Raw genomic sequence first — 18,090 nt, 5'->3', positions numbered from 1 at the left:
TCAGTTTAAACCACTCTTTTTCCCTGACTGAAATTGTGACACTGTGTTTGTCGTGAGTGTGCGAGTTATCATGCAAAAGAGTAAGTTAACTAAGCAGAGGATTGTATTTCCCAGAGCTAACATGTTGAATGTGCTTCAGCTATCGCTCCGTGATATCGCTAGGCGAAGGCCGTTGGCATTTACAGACATGCCTAGCAAACACCAGCGGCAGACTCTACAACAGAGGCGCTGTGCATCACGAAGAGGTTTACTATCGAAATTTTGACGGAGTACTTTCCGGAAAGAGTCGGAAAACATATTACTTCCCCACACATTTCGCGAAATGACCACGACGAGAAAATTCTGGTAATTAGAGTCAGTAAAGAGACTTACCGACAATCATTCTTCCCACACGCCATTTGCGAGAGGACTGGGTAATAGGGATCAGTTAGTGGTACTAGAAGTATGAACCACCATACACCGTCAGGTAGATTGCGGGATATTGATGTAGATGTAGGGAGTCTGTCCTTGAGGTAAGATTTGCAATTGATTAAGTCATTAGGATGGTAAAACATGATATGTATCTCTTCCTTCACGGTCTTACAACAAATTAGTTCGGAGACAACATTTTGTGGACGGTTCATATTGATGTCACAGTTATTCGTCATCTCAGATATATTTCCTCATAAAGTTTAGATATGAATTAACGAATTCAAAAATGCTTCCGGTTGCTACCATCTGTTGTTCCTGTTGGCATAAGGAAAAGAAATGTGGAACAAGGCGTTTACACACTTTTCGTCTGGCCTACTCCTCTGCAAGAATGATGTAAATGGTTTTGCTACACTCATATTTGATTGCTCATTGACAGTTCACGGCGCTATCCACCAATCTTTCAGTATAATCAGCGGTACAGAGAAGTTCATCCGTATCACTTGCCGAAGGGCATCCCGCTGTCTTGTCACTTTCTAGTGTCTGACAGGCGTCTTAGAATCAGTTGTGTATAAGTACATTTTACTGTGTCTTTCTTCACTGATACATTCTGCAGAGATTAATTTTTCCTGACGCACGGTTCCCGCACCGAAAGAAAATTTTACCGGAATGCATTACGCTACACCAAAGGCATTTTCAGTAATCACAGTAATCGCTATTTATGGAATAATTGTTCGTGCCTCAGGATGTATCCTATCAACCGAACCCTCCTTTTAGTCAAGATGTGCCTTAATTTCGTTTTATTTCCAGTTAGATACACTACGCGATCTACCCATCTGGTCTTCAGTATTCTTCTGTAAAACCATATTTCAAAAGCTTCTGTCTTGTCATTGTCTGAATTGCCTATCATCCAAGTCTCACTTCCATACAGGGTTACAGTCCAGACAAAAATCCTCAAAAACGATTTCCTAAGACTTAAATTTATATTAGGTGTTAATAATCTCCTCTGTTTCAGAAATGCTATTACCAGTCTACGTTTTATATCTTCTCTGCTTAGGCCACCAGCTATTCTGCTGCCGAATTAACAAAAGTCATCTACTATCTTTAGTGCCTTATTTCCAAATCTAATACCATCAGAATCATCTTATCTGATTCAATTAGATTCCATTACACTTGTTTTACTTCTGTTGATATGTATCTTATAATACCTTGTGAAGATACTATTAATTCCGCTCAACTGTTACTCCAAGCCCTCTACCGTCTTTGACAGAATCATGTCATAGGCAAATCTTTCCCTTTCAAAATTTGTTTTTGCTTCCCGTTCGTTATTACTTGCTCAACGTACAGATCATTGAAAAACATCAGGGCTAGACTGCAGCCCTATCTCAGTTCCTTCTCAGCTACTTGCGGTCGACGGGATGTTAAACACATATCGCGCGAGCGGTTCTAGGCGCTTCAGTCCGGAATCGCGCTGCTGCTACGGTCACAGGTTCGCATCCTGCCTCGGGCATGGATGTGTGTGATGTCCTTAGCTTAGCTAGGTTTAAGTAGTTCTACGTCTAGGGGACTAATAACCTCAGATGTTAAGTCTCATAGTGCTTAGAGCCATTTGAATTTTCTTATCCCGCTCTTTCTTACTACTGCTTCATGTCCTTCGACTCTTGTAGCTGAAGTGTGAGTGAATTATTCATAATAACTAAAACGGTTAACTAAAATACAGTAATTATGTACATGGTTAGCGTTTTTCAAGTATAGTCACTTAGAAATCTTACACATTCATTCACAGCATTTCTGAGCGGTTGACTGTCTCAACGCCGTTTGGCCGAAAAAACAAGGAAACCACAGCGTAAAATATTAAGACGTTATACATAATAAAGTAGCACATAAAACAGTATACACCTCCAATTACGTTGATTCCTTAAATATATTTGTAACCTATTTTCATCCAAACGAACAACGATGAAGGACTAACGAAACAAATACCTACGTGGTTTCGCAGCTTCATTAGTCACCGAGATACAGAGATCAACAGTTTATTTTCAAACAGAACTATGGTATTTTTTGCACCATAATAGAAGATGCGTATGAGGCAAATTCAGTAATATAACTATTTTTTAAGTGAAACAAGAAATGATGGCGTGAAACTAGATAGATTTACGAGTACATGATTTTTGTGCGTTTGGATGTTGCACAGCCCAGAAGTTAATGATACGCACCACGGAAACTGGCACCACCGAGGCAAGTGATATGTGATGTTTACTCCACACTCGACGGGAAACATCGTCGTCGAGACAAGAGATACTTTATTACAGTTGTGTTGGCCGGCCGAAGTGGCCGTGCGGTTCTAGGAGCTACAGTTTGGAACTGAGCGACCGCTCCGGTCGCAGGTTCGAATCCTGCCTCGGTCATGGATGTGTGTGACGTCCTTAGGTTAGTTAGGTTTAATTAGTTCTAAGTTCTAAGCGACTGATGACCTTAGAAGTTAAGTCGCATAGTGCTCAGAGCTATTTGAGCTACAGTTGTGTTGGTCTCTAACGGTCTCTACTGAAGTGCAGTAGTTTAGGTTTTTATGAGGAATACTGCAATTCCTTTGCAGTGTTTTGATTGTAAAACCCTTATTCTAATTGTTGATATTATATAAATAGTTTTCAAAAGTAGCATGCTCTTTAATCGTGAAGAATTGGTAGCTATGGTCTTAATTTGAGGCAAATGTCACCACGATGTACCAAGAGCAACGACACTGTCTGCAGAACTGTCCCCATGTATACGCTGTCCTTTCTTATCCCTAGATTACTAAACTATCGTAAAATTTAAGATTGCAGTTGGTACCAATCAGCGATTCCCGCCCATCTGGTATTGTCATTATAAGGTGTAAAACAGGGTATTTTGTACTTATTTTGTATGTGATATACCGTAAGAGACCCTATAGCTGCAATTAACTGGTGGATAAATTATGGTTAATATCATCATAATACTAGAAGGAACGTTCAAAGAAAACTATTCGACTGAGAAATTATACCAGAGAAAGAGCAGTTCTGGACTCGCATTCGGGAGGACGACGGTTCAATCCCGCGTCCGGCCATCCTGATTTAGGTTTTCCGTGATTTCCATAAATCGCTCCAAGCAAATGCTGGGATGTTTCCTTTCAAAGGGCACGGCCGACTTCCTTCCCTAATCCAATGAGACCGATGACCTCGCTGTCTGGTCTCTTCCCCCAAAACAACCCAACCCCAAAGAGCAGTTTTTCTGCAAGGGCTGCAATAAATCCGCATACTGGTTGTCGTCAAATAGAAGGAGAGATTTTTAGCTTCCAAAGAACCGTTCTATGTATCTTTCATTAGCAGAAGTATAGTCTGTTCGATATTTTCCTACATCAAGGGCTTCACGGGAGTCTTTCAACATCGTCTGCAGTACAGCAGATTAGTTTTGTGGACAAAACACTGTTTACTTATGAGGCCTATTTAATAAAGCATTGGAATGTAAATTTCCTACACATGTATTAGTGGTCAACAGAAAACCGACTTTGACTTCGTCAAGTATTCAACCAACGACAGTGGAGTGAGCAAGTTTAGTGCGGCTTAGTCGGGTAGCACGATGAAGGTTTATGCTGTTAGCGTGGGTGGTGACCCTGGACCCGCGTTATGCTATTAGGTTATAATAAAATGTTGTTGCTTATTATCTCTGAATAGTGCAAGATCGTTAGCCAATTAGTCAGGAAACAACAACAGCTCTCTCCACTCAATAAACAGACTTATAATCAAACAAGAGAAGCGAGTGTCATGCTCGTTACCTTCATTGAATAATAAGAGAATGATCTTTGAGTCTGGTCACTTTGCACAATTATAACACTGTCACAGTGAGAACAACAAGCTTAGGTCTACAACAGGCTGTCTTTATTATTAATGGATCGCCAAACCATATAAAAGTTGGAGAACAATGTAAAGGACCTTGTAATTTAAATCAAGTCTGAGAATAACAGATTTTTATTGGCTCTGATTATTCAACTCAATACACAAACAAGTAAAAGAAAGGAAAGTTTTCTAAAAATATGGATTGAATTCACACAAACTGATGCTAACACTGTGGAGAGCTATCAAATTACACGGAAGTCTACAGGGAGAAAAAGCAACATGTTTTCCTTATCTAGGCAACACGCAGATTCAACGTAAATGAGACAAAATCACAAATGTGCAATCAAATGGCCAATTTAAATTGCGTGCCAGAACAAGTACGTAGAGAGCTGCTCAAGTATGGATTAGGCTACTGTAGATGGCAGAACTTACATTTCCCTAAAATCAGCACCAGATGGCGACTGGGAGGCAAAATAAACCGTGGCTGGAACACGAATACCACGAAACTTACTTCTCTCTCAGCTCTCTAATTTCTAAAAGCTCTACATGGAGGACTGGATTGGATTGTTTTGGGGCAGGAGACCAAACAGCGAGGTCATCGGTCTCTTCGCATTAGGGAAGGACGGGGAAGGAAGTCGGCCGTGCCCTTTCAAAGGAACCATCCCGGCATTTGCCTGGAGCGATTTAGGGAAATCACGGAAAACCTACATCTGGATGGCCGGACGTGGGATTGAACCGTCGTCATTTCGAATGCGAGTCCAGTGTGCGCCACCTCGCTCTACATGGAGGGGATGATTCAATGCTGACGTCAATGTGGCAATAAGAATATCGCTTATTTCATGAAAAAGCATGGGAATTTGCTGAATGTTGTTTCCTGGCTAATTGGCTAACTATCTTGCCATATTCAGAGATAATAAGCAACAACATTTTATTGTAATGTAGTAGCATAACGCAGTTTCAGTGTCACCGCCGACGCAAACTGCTTAAAGTTTCAACGTGCTGCCCGACTAAGCCGCACTAAACTTGCTCACTACACATGGCAGAAACTTCTCATTCTTGGCACAGAAAATGCACATTAGCAAACACAAGGTTGGTGCTGGTCTAGAGCAGTGTCTCTACGATTGGTTGGCCTCTTCGGACCAAGCACGGTGGTGAGACGTCATACGTTGATTGGATGTCCAAAATTTTGGAGTGAAAGCAACTGTTTTTCTCACACTGGCCTGGCAGAGTTGCGGCAGATAGATATTTGATTTTGGTGCAGAAAAGGCAAAAATGTTATACTCAGTTATATCCATGATTGACCCCTGGCTTTGAGCTCACATTCCGGTCACATTGCATTACGAACGTCGAAATACTATCCCTTGCCGGAATCTTAGAAATTATTTAGTCTACGAATATTACATCTTAGCTGAAATGGGCGTGACACACGCTTATATTTAAAAGCAACCGTGCTTTTTCTAGCTTTTTCCGGTGACTGTCAACTTTAAAGACGCATAAAAATCAGACCGTAATTAGCAGAAAAATTTTCTTCGCACAGTTTAAAGATACAACCTTATTCTATTTACAGGGGGATTTTCCTTATTTTTTAATTACTCGTTTCATCGTTATAATGTCAATCGCAAGATGCTGCGATTGAGGTTACTGTTGTAGCTATTGCGGCGGAGAAGGCACTGGTGTTAACTTGAACTTTTGTTGGTTACATCATATGTCTTTAGTAATGAATATTCCTCATGTTTGTCAGTTAAAGGTCTGTAAAGCAATTGTGTTAGTAGCTGCAATACATGGGAGGCTGTGATGGAGCGTAGTTGTCGCACGAGTGCGCCGCCACTCTTATAAGGCGCCATAAGCGCCTGTCCATCAGGGAAGAACGGCAGTTTCGTACTCGCATTCCAGTACAGCACTGCCGTGTTCTGTTTTTGTTGCGAGTAGAGGGAAATGATATCGGCAATTGAAAATAAATGCTCGATATGCAAGCAGCTAACAATAAATGAAAACTTGAATAGCATATTTCAAGAGTAAATGGAAAAGTCGATTAGCCCGAATTAATTTTGCAGTATAGAATGACGACTGAAATAAAAGCTACCTTAATCGCTTTCGCTGCTGGCTGAGGTTACGCTGCTGCTATTGCAGTCGTCTGCTTGGATCAGCAACGGTTTTATTGCAATTTCAAGACAATGGGCTCTTTGTGCATAACTGTTTTGAAGTTTGTGTTCATGACTCACTGAATTCCTCCAGACACTTTGAGGAACTCATTCTATAGCGGAGCGACACAACTGTAAAGTATAATTTATTTTAAAATTCTTGTTCTCTTTTGTTACCTTATTCTTGACAAATGCTCAAATAAGATCAATGGCGCTCAGTCCGCAGTGCGGTACAGGCAACCACAGAAGTTTAATTTCCGTGTTCACTGATAGCAACATACTTTCCAAAAGGTATTCCTGCGCTTTGGAAATTTGTGGTAAGTTTCTATGGGACCAAACTGCTGAGGTCATCGGTCCCTAGGCTTACACACTACTTAATGTAACTTAAGCTACCTTACGCTAAGGACAACACACACACCCATGCCCAGGGAGGACTCGAACCTCCAACGGGGGGAAGCCGCGCGAACCGTGGCCAGGCAGGGACCAGAGACCGCGCGGCTAACCCGTGCGGCTGCGTCCTGAAGTGCGGTCGCGCGTGTTGCAGTAGGACGGCTTTAGTAAATTACTCATATGACGTTGCATTAGATGGAAGCTCTACACAATTGTTTTGCATCCATTCATTAATAGAGTTCTTTCTCCATTTCGTAGATGGATTTCGTGACACTGGGATTGACATCGTGTGAAATGGAGTCGGATCTAAAACAATCGCAGATCTGTTTGGCAAGTTTTCGAGAACGCTCCTAAACAATTCCTCGTAGTGTCTGGCATTCATTTCAGAATGATAATCTGCACCTCCTTTTTGCTCAATAAAATATATACCAGCATTTTGCACGAACCCATCTTTATTCCCAAAGTGGCACGTAATCCTTTTTTCAGAACCGGATTGTATTTGAATTCCTAATGTCAGTCATTCCACTCTTGAAAACTTCCACTGTGATATTCGTATACATTTTCTGATGCATAAGGCATTTATGTTCCTGTCAACGTGATCTACACTACACCAACTCTTATCAGTGTAATAAATACTCCATCCAGTGTTGGGCGTGTGTCTTATTTCCAGTAAGAACTCGTCTCTTTTTCCTGCTACTTGGTTATTTTTCTTCAGCACAGAATTTTGTTGATTTTTTTGTATCTGAAGCCCAATTTTCGAATAGTACGCCTAAGGTATCTCCCACTCATTTCAGGAAACTCTTACACTTCAATCTTCAACTTCTGCAACACGGCTGCCACTGATGAAAATTGTTTTCTCATATTAAAGTCGTGGATTTTTGTTCTTATGAGTCCCTCTGTAAACTCGTCCGATACAAACTTCTGTTTCTTGCCAGAATTCATTTTTAGTGATAAAAGGCATGAAGTTTCTCTATATTCTCTGGATATTCTCTTCACTGTACTTTCACTAATACCGAGATATTTAGAAGTTCTCTTTACTGGCTGTGATATGGAACTGCTCGCACCCTGTTCTTTTTTGACCTCAGAGAAAGCACGCGCACTGATCACCATAGACTTTTCACAACTTAGTTAACGATGCATGGTTTCAAACAAGTACAAGGCAAATAATTATGTTAGAAGCAGTGCCTCATACGAATGCACAACAACACATGGGAGCACGAGCGTTTCCTATCTGACGGGAAGCCGAGATGTAAACACTGCAACAATGAACAATGAAGTGGAAGCACTGTTCAGAGGTCCGGCGACCACACAGCGAATAGAAACGCAAAAGCAAATAAATTAAGGATGTGATATTAGCGCTTTATGTAGATTTATGCGCATAAAAACATAACAGCAGTGAAAGCTTGCTTGCATTTACAGTTTTCGTCTTTTTAATGTATATCACTGTTAGACGAATTGCAGCAATTTACGCGCACCTTAATTAGGACAAAACATCTTACTGGAAAGCAATGAAAATTCGTCTGGAAGCTGAGTATGATTGTATCTATAAACTGCGTCAAGGAAATGTTTCTCCTAATTGCGGTCTGACTTCTATAACTTCTCAAATTTGTCACACCTCAAAAAAGGGTCGAAAAAGAACACGCTTTCTCTGAAATATTATAAAGTATGCCATCCTCTTTTCAACTAAAATGTAATATTCATACACCACATAAAAGCAGACATTTCCACAATTTCGTCAAGATACAACACATCGATGTTCGTCATCCGACGTGATACGAATGTGAGCTCAAAGTCAGTGGTCAATCATTATGAAATGGAGAGGGCAGGTGCTGGCTGTGCCCACAAAAGGACGAAGCAGGATGCAACGTCACATCCGCCAAAACCACCTATCTCCCTGTCGAGGCTCGCCTCTCCTAAGGACATTCACTGACTACCTTCTGCCGACAACAGGACCCTGAGACCACAGAGCGCACCTTCACAGTGCAGAAGAAGTGAAGCCTTCCTCCCACGCCCACACGTCCAGTACTCTCGATCAAATATCCAATAAACATTGGCTGAAAATGAAACCATATCACTTAGCAGTATGTCATCAGCCATCACTTTGATGATGGTATATTGATAAGTATTTTAACCTTATTATTAGAAAATTAACATTTTAATTTCTCAAGCGGTTCTAGGCGCTTCAGTATGGAACAGCGCGACCGCTACGGTCGCAGGTTCGAATCCTGCATCCGGCATGGATGTGTGTGATGTCCTTAGGTTGGTTAGGTTTAAGTAGTTCTAAGTTCTAGGGGACTGATGACTTCAGATATTAAGTCCCATAGTGCTCAGAGCCATTTGAACCATTTTTTATTATCCGTCAATAGATGTGGTTCCAACATGATGGATGTGCTGCTCATAACTGTTCAGTAGCAAGAGGTGCATTAAACTGCTGATTTCTGAACTGGCGAGTGCCAATCCCATCCAGAAATTTCTGGCATGATCAGCTAATATGACGTTGCTACACTTCTCACAATGGGAGCATGTAAGACATTTCATCATCGATGAGGTTCTAAACACTGTGAAGGGTATTAAACAGTGATGTAACGACTGCTGTATGTAAATCAAGTATTCCCAACTATAATTTTCTTAGGAGCAATAACCTACATCTGTATTTGAAATATGTACTGCAAACCACCAGCTGCTCTACTGCAGCTTTATTCCTCTAGCGGTTTCGATTCACAAAACCATCATCACTGGAGGGAAAGCGGGACATTGGTAATTTACACATACATATCAGTTCAACGGTCCCTCGTTGTAAAGTTGCTTCTGTCTTGGCTCATAGAATATTTGCTAATCGTTACAGCAGCTTATGTAAGAAGATAAGGTTTTGATCGTGATATTCTAACACATGTTGCTGTAATGATTAGCAAATATGTGAGCCAAGTAAAAACACAAGTTTATAGTAAAGCATGTGTAGATCACCAACGTCCACCTTTCTTTACAGTGATGATGGTTTTGTAAACCGAAACCGGTAGAGGAATAAAGTTGTGGTTTGCAATGCATTATTTCAAGTACTTCAGATTTGTTGAGAGCACTGTGTTCAGTAATGACGCAGCATCTACAAGTGTGTTGTATTGCAAATGCATCTACCTTTGGGCATACTCTTTACAGAACTCAGCAAAAGCAATATAATGACATATAATGGTGCCTTCCTGATGTTCTGCTCACATTCTTTTGTTTCATTTACTTCCTGTATCGATATGCATGCGACAGCAATATGTTCCAAGCTGCCACGCATACAAACGGGATTCTTCTGGAGCCCATACCTCGGGTTCTATTGGTGACAGAAAGGTAGGGTCAAGTGTAAAGCGTTTTGGATAGCCCTTGAGTTAGGAACCATTTTTATACCCAACAAAATGGTTCAAATGGCTCTGAGCACTATGGGACTTAACTTCTGAGATCATCAGAAGCGGTCGCACGGTTCCACACTAAAGCGCCCAGAACCGCTCGGCCACACCGGCCGGCTGTAAGTTTTCGTCTGGTATATCTTTTATGAGTTTTATCCCCTGGTGCCCTTGATGTGGACAGTAAATAGGACCCAATGTTATTAGCTGATAAATGAATATTATCCCTTACTTTAATTTTATTTCCACCCTACTTCATTCATAATGACCATACTTTTTTATCTGATATTTGAAAACTGAGTGGCCTAACAGTCTCTATCCAACTGGAAAGTCTTCCTCTATCGAGGTTATGAAGTATGTTATCCGCTATTTCCGGGTCATTGCTTTTTAGAAATTCGTCATATTATTTCTCATTAGTTTTATTCCATCCTGGAATATGTTGCATCTGGAATCGCCTAGGGACTGTCTCCCTTGCTGTACTTATCAAGTAGCCTCTCAATTTTGTTTGCTTTTAGGGATTCCTAGATATTTGTCCACATTTTTAGTAAATAAATCCGACTTAGTTTTTCTAAAGTTTCAACTAGGTCGTGGAAAGGATGATGTGAGTGGGATACTTGTCCCTATTTCAATCAATATTGGACGGTGTTGGCTGTGGAGAAATTCTTGTAATATGAACCGTGAACTCTAAAGACGCAATTTATTCTCATTAGTTGTTACAAATCATAGATCACGATTATACTCCTGTCTCCAAGCTTCCAACACAAATGTTCTTTTATCCTTTGCATCAACCACCAAATACAAGCTATTGTCTTTTGTCCAGTTTACAACGGCTTCGCGATTTTCATCACTTTCCTTGCACTTCAGTTGAGGTGGTGACTTTAAAATATCCTAAATACGGAGCTGGTGATTTCTATATGTCAATTAGTATTATTTCTCCAGTTTCTACTAAAACTTCGAGGATGTCATTGAGATTAGACACAGAGCACAGATATGCATTTTTGATTGACGATCGTACGTATGTTGCCACTCCATAAGTACGGTGGTACGTTGCTCCTAGTAAGTTAAAGCCTGCTATTTTTCCTATCTGGTTCATTTCTTCTTCATTATCGGTATATGTTTCCTGAACAACAACAACATCGATGTTATATTTCGATAAATTCTTCTGTAAGACTTGACATTTTGAGTTACTTATGCCTTCAAGATCGATCTGACAGATCTTGATAAGAGGTCCAAAGTTTATAGCTGGAAGGCCATGAGACGAACCGTGTGAATCCTTGTCTTGTGACAAATTCATTTTAGCCAGATCTTTGAGGTTATCTGGTTGCCTCTTCTTCTTGGCTTTAGATATTTACCTCGAAGTGACTGTTCTTCAGCACCACCCAGAGGACACGTATGACTTAAGGAATGTCACGGACGCTGACAGTCATTGTCCTCCAATTGGGCTGAATGAGAGTACGAGAATGGGGGAGTGGGAGCGGATGGGTATGAGCAACTTACTGCGATGGGATAGTGGGTGTGAGCAAGTTACAGTTAGGGGAGCTTGTGGGAGTGAGAGGTGAGCTGCATCTTAAAATAGCGCGAATATGTTTGCATGCCAAAATTTTTGAGAACATTTTTAAACGTGCTGAGGAAGGTAGAATAAGGAAACTGTTTCCCCGCTTTTCAGTCAGTCTCTTCCAAACAGGAGCATTTATTCGCCTTTTTGTGTTCCAGTAGGAGCGTTTTTCGCTCGTTATGTAATGCACAGTATTTGCCTTTGTACAATTGAAACAGTGTGATGTGTAAATGTAAAAAAAATTAATTATTTGTTTTTCACGTAAAATAATAATTTTTATAAGAATATTACAGTAGTTATGTCACTAAAAAAGACTTCATTGCGTGAACAAGATGTCGTCATGGGTAACTGAATATTTTTTTAACACTGATGGAAGTAAAATTGTAAATTGTCTCACTCTTGAGGTCGGCTGAAGTACGTTAAATCTCCATCTACATGTATAATCTGCAAGACAACTTACAGTGGTAGCGTAGGGCACATCTAGTACCACTTTCTTTACCCCCATTTCCTGTTCTGGTCACAAACGGCGCATCGTATGAACGGCTGTCGAGAAAGCTCCATATGGTATCTATTGTCTCAATAAACTTCTCCATGATAGACAATACCTCTCTTGTAGTGTCTGCCACTGGAGGTTACTGAGCATCTCTGTAAAGCTCTCGCCGCGATTAAACGATTCCGTGACGATACGCATCGTTCTACGTTGGATCTTCTCTATCTCTTCCATTAATCCTACTTAGTAACAGTCCAAGAGTCACGATAGATACTCAAAAACAGGTGGAGCGAGTGTTTTGTAAGATACTTCTTTCGTGGATGTATCATATTTCTGTAACTTACTCTCAATGAATCTCAGTCTGGCACCTGCTTATCCTACTACTTGTTTTATGTGGTCATTCCATTTGATGTTGCCCCTTCATTACTCCCTGGTGTTTTACGGTCGTTACTGTTTCCACTGAGATGTCGTCAATAGCGTTATCGAATAATGATAGATCTCTTCGCCTTTTATGCGCAGTATGTTAATTTATTTACTCTCTCGGTCAATTTCCAGTCCCTGCAGGTCTTCTTGCATTTCGGTACAGTCTTCTAGCGTTTCAGCATCCCTATATACAACAACGTCGTCCTTGGATATCCTTAAGAAGCCTCCAATGCTGTCCAATAGCTCATTAATATAATTGTTATAGCGGCCTATCTCCAAGGAAGCTCTGTGCACAATCACCAATCTGGTACGATACTCGATAAGCTAGGGTTTTGATCACGAAACAGAAGTGTAGAACTGTATCGAATGCCTTCCGATAGCTAGGAACACGTCATCAACCTGATGATCAAAGCTGCGATATTTTTGGCATGAAAGAGAGGTCTAACTCATTTAGAACGGGATATATTTGCATTACTGCATGGCTTTTCGTCGGACAGATACATTAGTTGCCCAGTTTAGACCTCCATACCTTTCCTCTACAATGTGTAATTTGATTCAAACACAGCAGAGTTCGTCAAAACCAGCAAAGTAGCACGGTTGGTAATATTATCGAACAATATGGTACTACATTGTTCAAATTTTTTCATGAAATACATCTTCCTTCCTGGTGTGACCGTTCGCTTTGCAAGTAGGCAGCTAACCAGTCGGTGTCCTCATGGAGCTGTTACCAATCAAATGATAAAGCCTGTGTAGCAAGCACAAGTTCATGGACAACCCCACCAACACCTGCATGAACCACAACTTACAGCAGTTTCTAGGCCCATCATTGTTATACACTGAAGCGCCAAAGAAAGTGGTATAGGCATACGTATTCAAATACATAGATATGTAAACAGACAGAATACGGTGCTGCGATCGGCTACACCTATATAAGACAACAAGTGGCTGGTGCAGTTGTGAGATCGACTTCTGTTGCTGCAGTGGCAGGTTACGAAGATTTAAGTGAGTTTGAACGTGGTGTTATAGTCGGCGCACAAGAGATGGGACACAGCATCTCCGACATAGCAAAGAAGTGGGGATTTTCCCGTACGACCATTTCACGAGTGTATCGTGAATATCAGGAATCCGGTAAAACATCAAATGTCCGACACCGCTGTAGCCGAAAAAAGATCATGCTACACTCCTGGAAATTGAAATAAGAACACCGTGAATTCATTGTCCCAGGAAGGGGAAACTTTATTGACACATTCCTGGGGTCAGATACATCACATGATCACACTGACAGAACCACAGGCACATAGACACAGGCAACAGAGCATGCACAATGTCGGCACTAGTACAGTGTATATCCACCTTTCGCAGCAATGCAGGCTGCTATTCTCCCATGGAGACGATCGTAGAGATGCTGGATGTAGTCCTGTGGAACGGCTTGCCATGCCATTTCCACCTGGCGCCTCAGTTGGACCAGCGTTCGTGCTGGACGTGCAGACCGCGTGAGACGACGCTTCATCCAGTCCCAAACATGCTCAATGGGGGACAGATCCGGAGATCTTGCTGGCCAGGGTAGTTGACTTACACCTTCTAGAGCACGTTGGGTGGCACGGGATACATGCGGACGTGCATTGTCCTGTTGGAACAGCAAGTTCCCTTGCCGGTCTAGGAATGGTAGAACGATGGGTTCGATGACGGTTTGGATGTACCGTGCACTATTCAGTGTCCCCTCGACGATCACCACTGGTGTACGGCCAGTGTAGGAGATCGCTCCCCACACCATGATGCCGGGTGTTGGCCCTGTGTGCCTCGGTCGTATGCAGTCCTGATTGTGGCGCTCACCTGCACGGCGCCAAACACGCATACGACCATCATTGGCACCAAGGCAGAAGCGACTCTCATCGCTGAAGACGACACGTCTCCATTCGTCCCTCCATTCACGCCTGTCGCGACACCACTGGAGGCGGGCTGCACGATCATCGATGTACTGTGGAGACCTCACGCCCCACGTGTTGAGCAATTCGGCGGTACGTCCACCCGGCCTCCCGCATGCCGACTATACGCCCTCGCTCAAAGTCCGTCAACTGCACATACGGTTCACGTCCACGCTGTCGCGGCATGCTACCAGTGTTAAAGACTGCGATGGAGCTCCGTATGCCACGGCAAACTGGCTGACACTGACGGCGGCGGTGCACAAATGCTGCGCAGCTAGCGCCATTCGACGGCCAACACCGCGGTTCCTGGTGTGTCCGCTGTGCCGTGCGTGTGATCATTGCTTGTACAGCCCTCTCGCAGTGTCCGGAGCAAGTATGGTGGGTCTGACACACCGGTGTCAATGTGTTCTTTTTTCCATTTCCAGGAGTGTATAACGGGATCAATGACGACTGAAGAGACTCGTTCAAAGTGACAGAAATGCAACCCTTCCGCAAATTGCTGCAGATTTCAATGCTGGGCCATCAACAAGTGTTAACGTGCGAACATCATTGATATGGGCTTTCGGAGTGAAAGGCCGACTCGTGTGCCCTTGATGACTACACGACACAAAGTTTCACGCCCAGCCTGGGCCCGTCTACATCCAGATCTACATCAACATCCATACTCCGTAAGCCACCTGACGGTGTGTGGCGTAGGGTACCTTGAGTGCCTGTATCGGTCTTCGCTTCTATTCCAGTCTCGTATTGTTCGTGGAAAGAAAGATTGTCGGTATGCGTCTGTGTCGGCTCTAATCTCGGGAGCGATATACTGCTTGACTCCTCGGAGAAGGTATGCTCTCGAAACTTCAACAAAAGCCTTTACCGAGCTGCTGAGCGTCTCTCTTGCAGAGTCTTCCACTGGAGTTTATCTATCATCTCCGTAACGCTTTCACTATTACTAAATGACCTTGTAATGAGGCGCGCTGCTCTCCGTTGGATCTTCTCTATCTCTTCTGTCAACCCTATCTGGTACGGATCCCACACCGGTGAGCAGTATTCAAGCAGTGGACGAACAAGTTCCTTTGTTTTCAGACGACATTTCCTTAGGATTCTTCCAATGAATCTCAGTCTAGCATCTGCTTTACCGACGATTAATTTTATATGGTCATTCCATTTTAAATCACTCCTAATGCCTACTCCCAGATAATGGAATTAACAGCTTCCAGCTGCTGACCTGCTATATAATAGCTAAATGATAAAGGATCTTTCTTTCTATGTATTCGCAGCATATTACACTTGTCTACATTGACATTCAATTGCCATTCCCTGCACTATGCGTCAATTCGTTGCAGATCCGGTGAGCAGTATTCAAGCAGTGGACGAACAAGTTCCATTGTTTTCAGACGACATTTCCTTAGGATTCTTCCAATGAATCTCAGTCTAGCATCTGCTTTACCGACGATTAATTTTATATGGTCATTCCATTTTAAATCACTCCTAATGCCTACTCCCAGATAATGGAATTAACAGCTTCCAGCTGCTGACCTGCTATATAATAGCTAAATGATAAAGGATCTTTCTTTCTTTGTATTCGCAGCATATTACACTTGTCTACATTGACATTCAATTGCCATTCCCTGCACTATGCGTCAATTCGTTGCAGATCCTACTGCATTTCAGTACAATTTTTCATTGTTACAACCTCCCGATATACTACAGCATCATCCGCAAGAAGCCTCAGTGAACTTCCGATGTTATCCACAAGGTCATTTATATATATTGTGAATAGCAATGGTCCTACGACACTCCCCTGCGGGACACCTGAAATCACTCTTACTTCGAAAGACTTCTCTCCATTGAGAAAGACATGCTGCGTTTTGTTATCTATGAACTCTTCAATTCAATCACACAATTGGTCTGATAGTCCGTATGCTCTTAAGTTTGTTCATTAAACGACTGTGGGGAACTGTATCGAACGCCTTGCGGAAGTCAAGAAACACGGCATCTACCTGTGAACCCGTGTCTATGGCCCTCTGAGTCTCGTGGACGAATAGCGCGAGCTGGGTTTCACACGATCTTCCTTTCCGAAACCCATGCTGATTCCTACAGAGTAGATTTATAGTCTCCAGAAAAGTCATTATACTCTAACATAATACGTGTTCCAAAATTCTACAACTGATCGACGTTAGAGATATAGGTCTATAGTTCTGCACATCTGTTCGACGTCCCTTCTTGAAAACGGGGATGACCTGTGTCCTTTTCCAATCTTTTGGAACGCTACGCTCTTCTAGAGACCTACGGTACACCGCTGCAAGAAGGGGGGCCAATTCCTTTACGTACTCTGTGTAAAATCGAACTGGTATCCCATCAGGTCCAGCGACCTTTCCTCTTTTGAGCGATTTTAATTGTTTTTCTATCCCTATGTCATCTATTTCGATATCTACCATTTTGTCATCTGTGCTACAATCTAGAGAAGGAACTACAGTGCAGTCTTCCTCTGTGAAACAGCTTTGGGAAAAGACATTTAGTACTTCGGCCTTTAATCTGTCATCATCTGTTTCAGTACCATTTTGGTCACAGAGTGTCTGGACATTTTGTTTTGATCCACCTACCGCTTTGACATAAGACCAAAATTTCTTAGGATTTTCTGCCAAGTCAGAACATAGAACTTTACTTTCGAATTCTTTGAACGCCTCTCGCATAGCCCTCCTCACACTACATTTCGATTCGTGTAATTTTTGTTTGTCTGCAAGGCTTTGGCTATGTTTATGTTTGCTGTGAAGTTCCCTTTGCTTCCGTAGCAGTTTTCTAACTCGGTTGTTGTACCACGGTGGCTCTTTTCCATCTCTTACTACCTTGCTTGGCACATACTCATTTAATGCATATTTTACGATGGTTTTGAACATTGTCCACTGATCCTCATCACTATCTGTACTTGAGATAAATCGACATTGGATTGTTCACGACAGGAAACATGTTGCCTGGTCGGACGAGTCTCGTTTCAAATTGTATCGAGCGGATAGACGTGTACGAGTATGGAGACAACCTCACACAGCCTAACAGTGACGTCATAGTGTTTCTGCCACTTTGGGTCATAAATTATACTAATTAAGATAAGAAATATGTACATATAGAAGAAGCCAAGTTTTGATAGTGATGTCATTGTTTTTAAAAGACAAATAATCCAAGAACACGTTAGTTACAGTGAAACGTTGCAACATAAAGACTTGGTACATAGCATGAGTGTATTTGTTTAAACCATGCAGTGCAGTAATTGTTAAACATGGAACCATAAGATATTGGTTCAAGGTGTTCGGAAATTCCTATTACAAACTTCTAAGACTTGTATAGGAGAGTGAGTACATAATAATTTGAATAGGAAGCCATGTTCGGATACGTACCGTTTCCGTTCTATAAGTGTTTCAGTTCACATGTTTAACCCGTCTACTTCAGCTGGAGAAATTGAAGTAGGCATTAAGCAGCACAGTTATTAGGTAAAAACACGAAATGAAAACTAATGAAACGTCCATTTATCACTTAAG

Source organism: Schistocerca piceifrons, chromosome X (assembly GCF_021461385.2).
Source record: "Schistocerca piceifrons isolate TAMUIC-IGC-003096 chromosome X, iqSchPice1.1, whole genome shotgun sequence".
NCBI lineage: Eukaryota > Metazoa > Arthropoda > Insecta > Orthoptera > Acrididae > Schistocerca > Schistocerca piceifrons.
Note: the sequence above shows the minus strand (reverse complement) of the source record.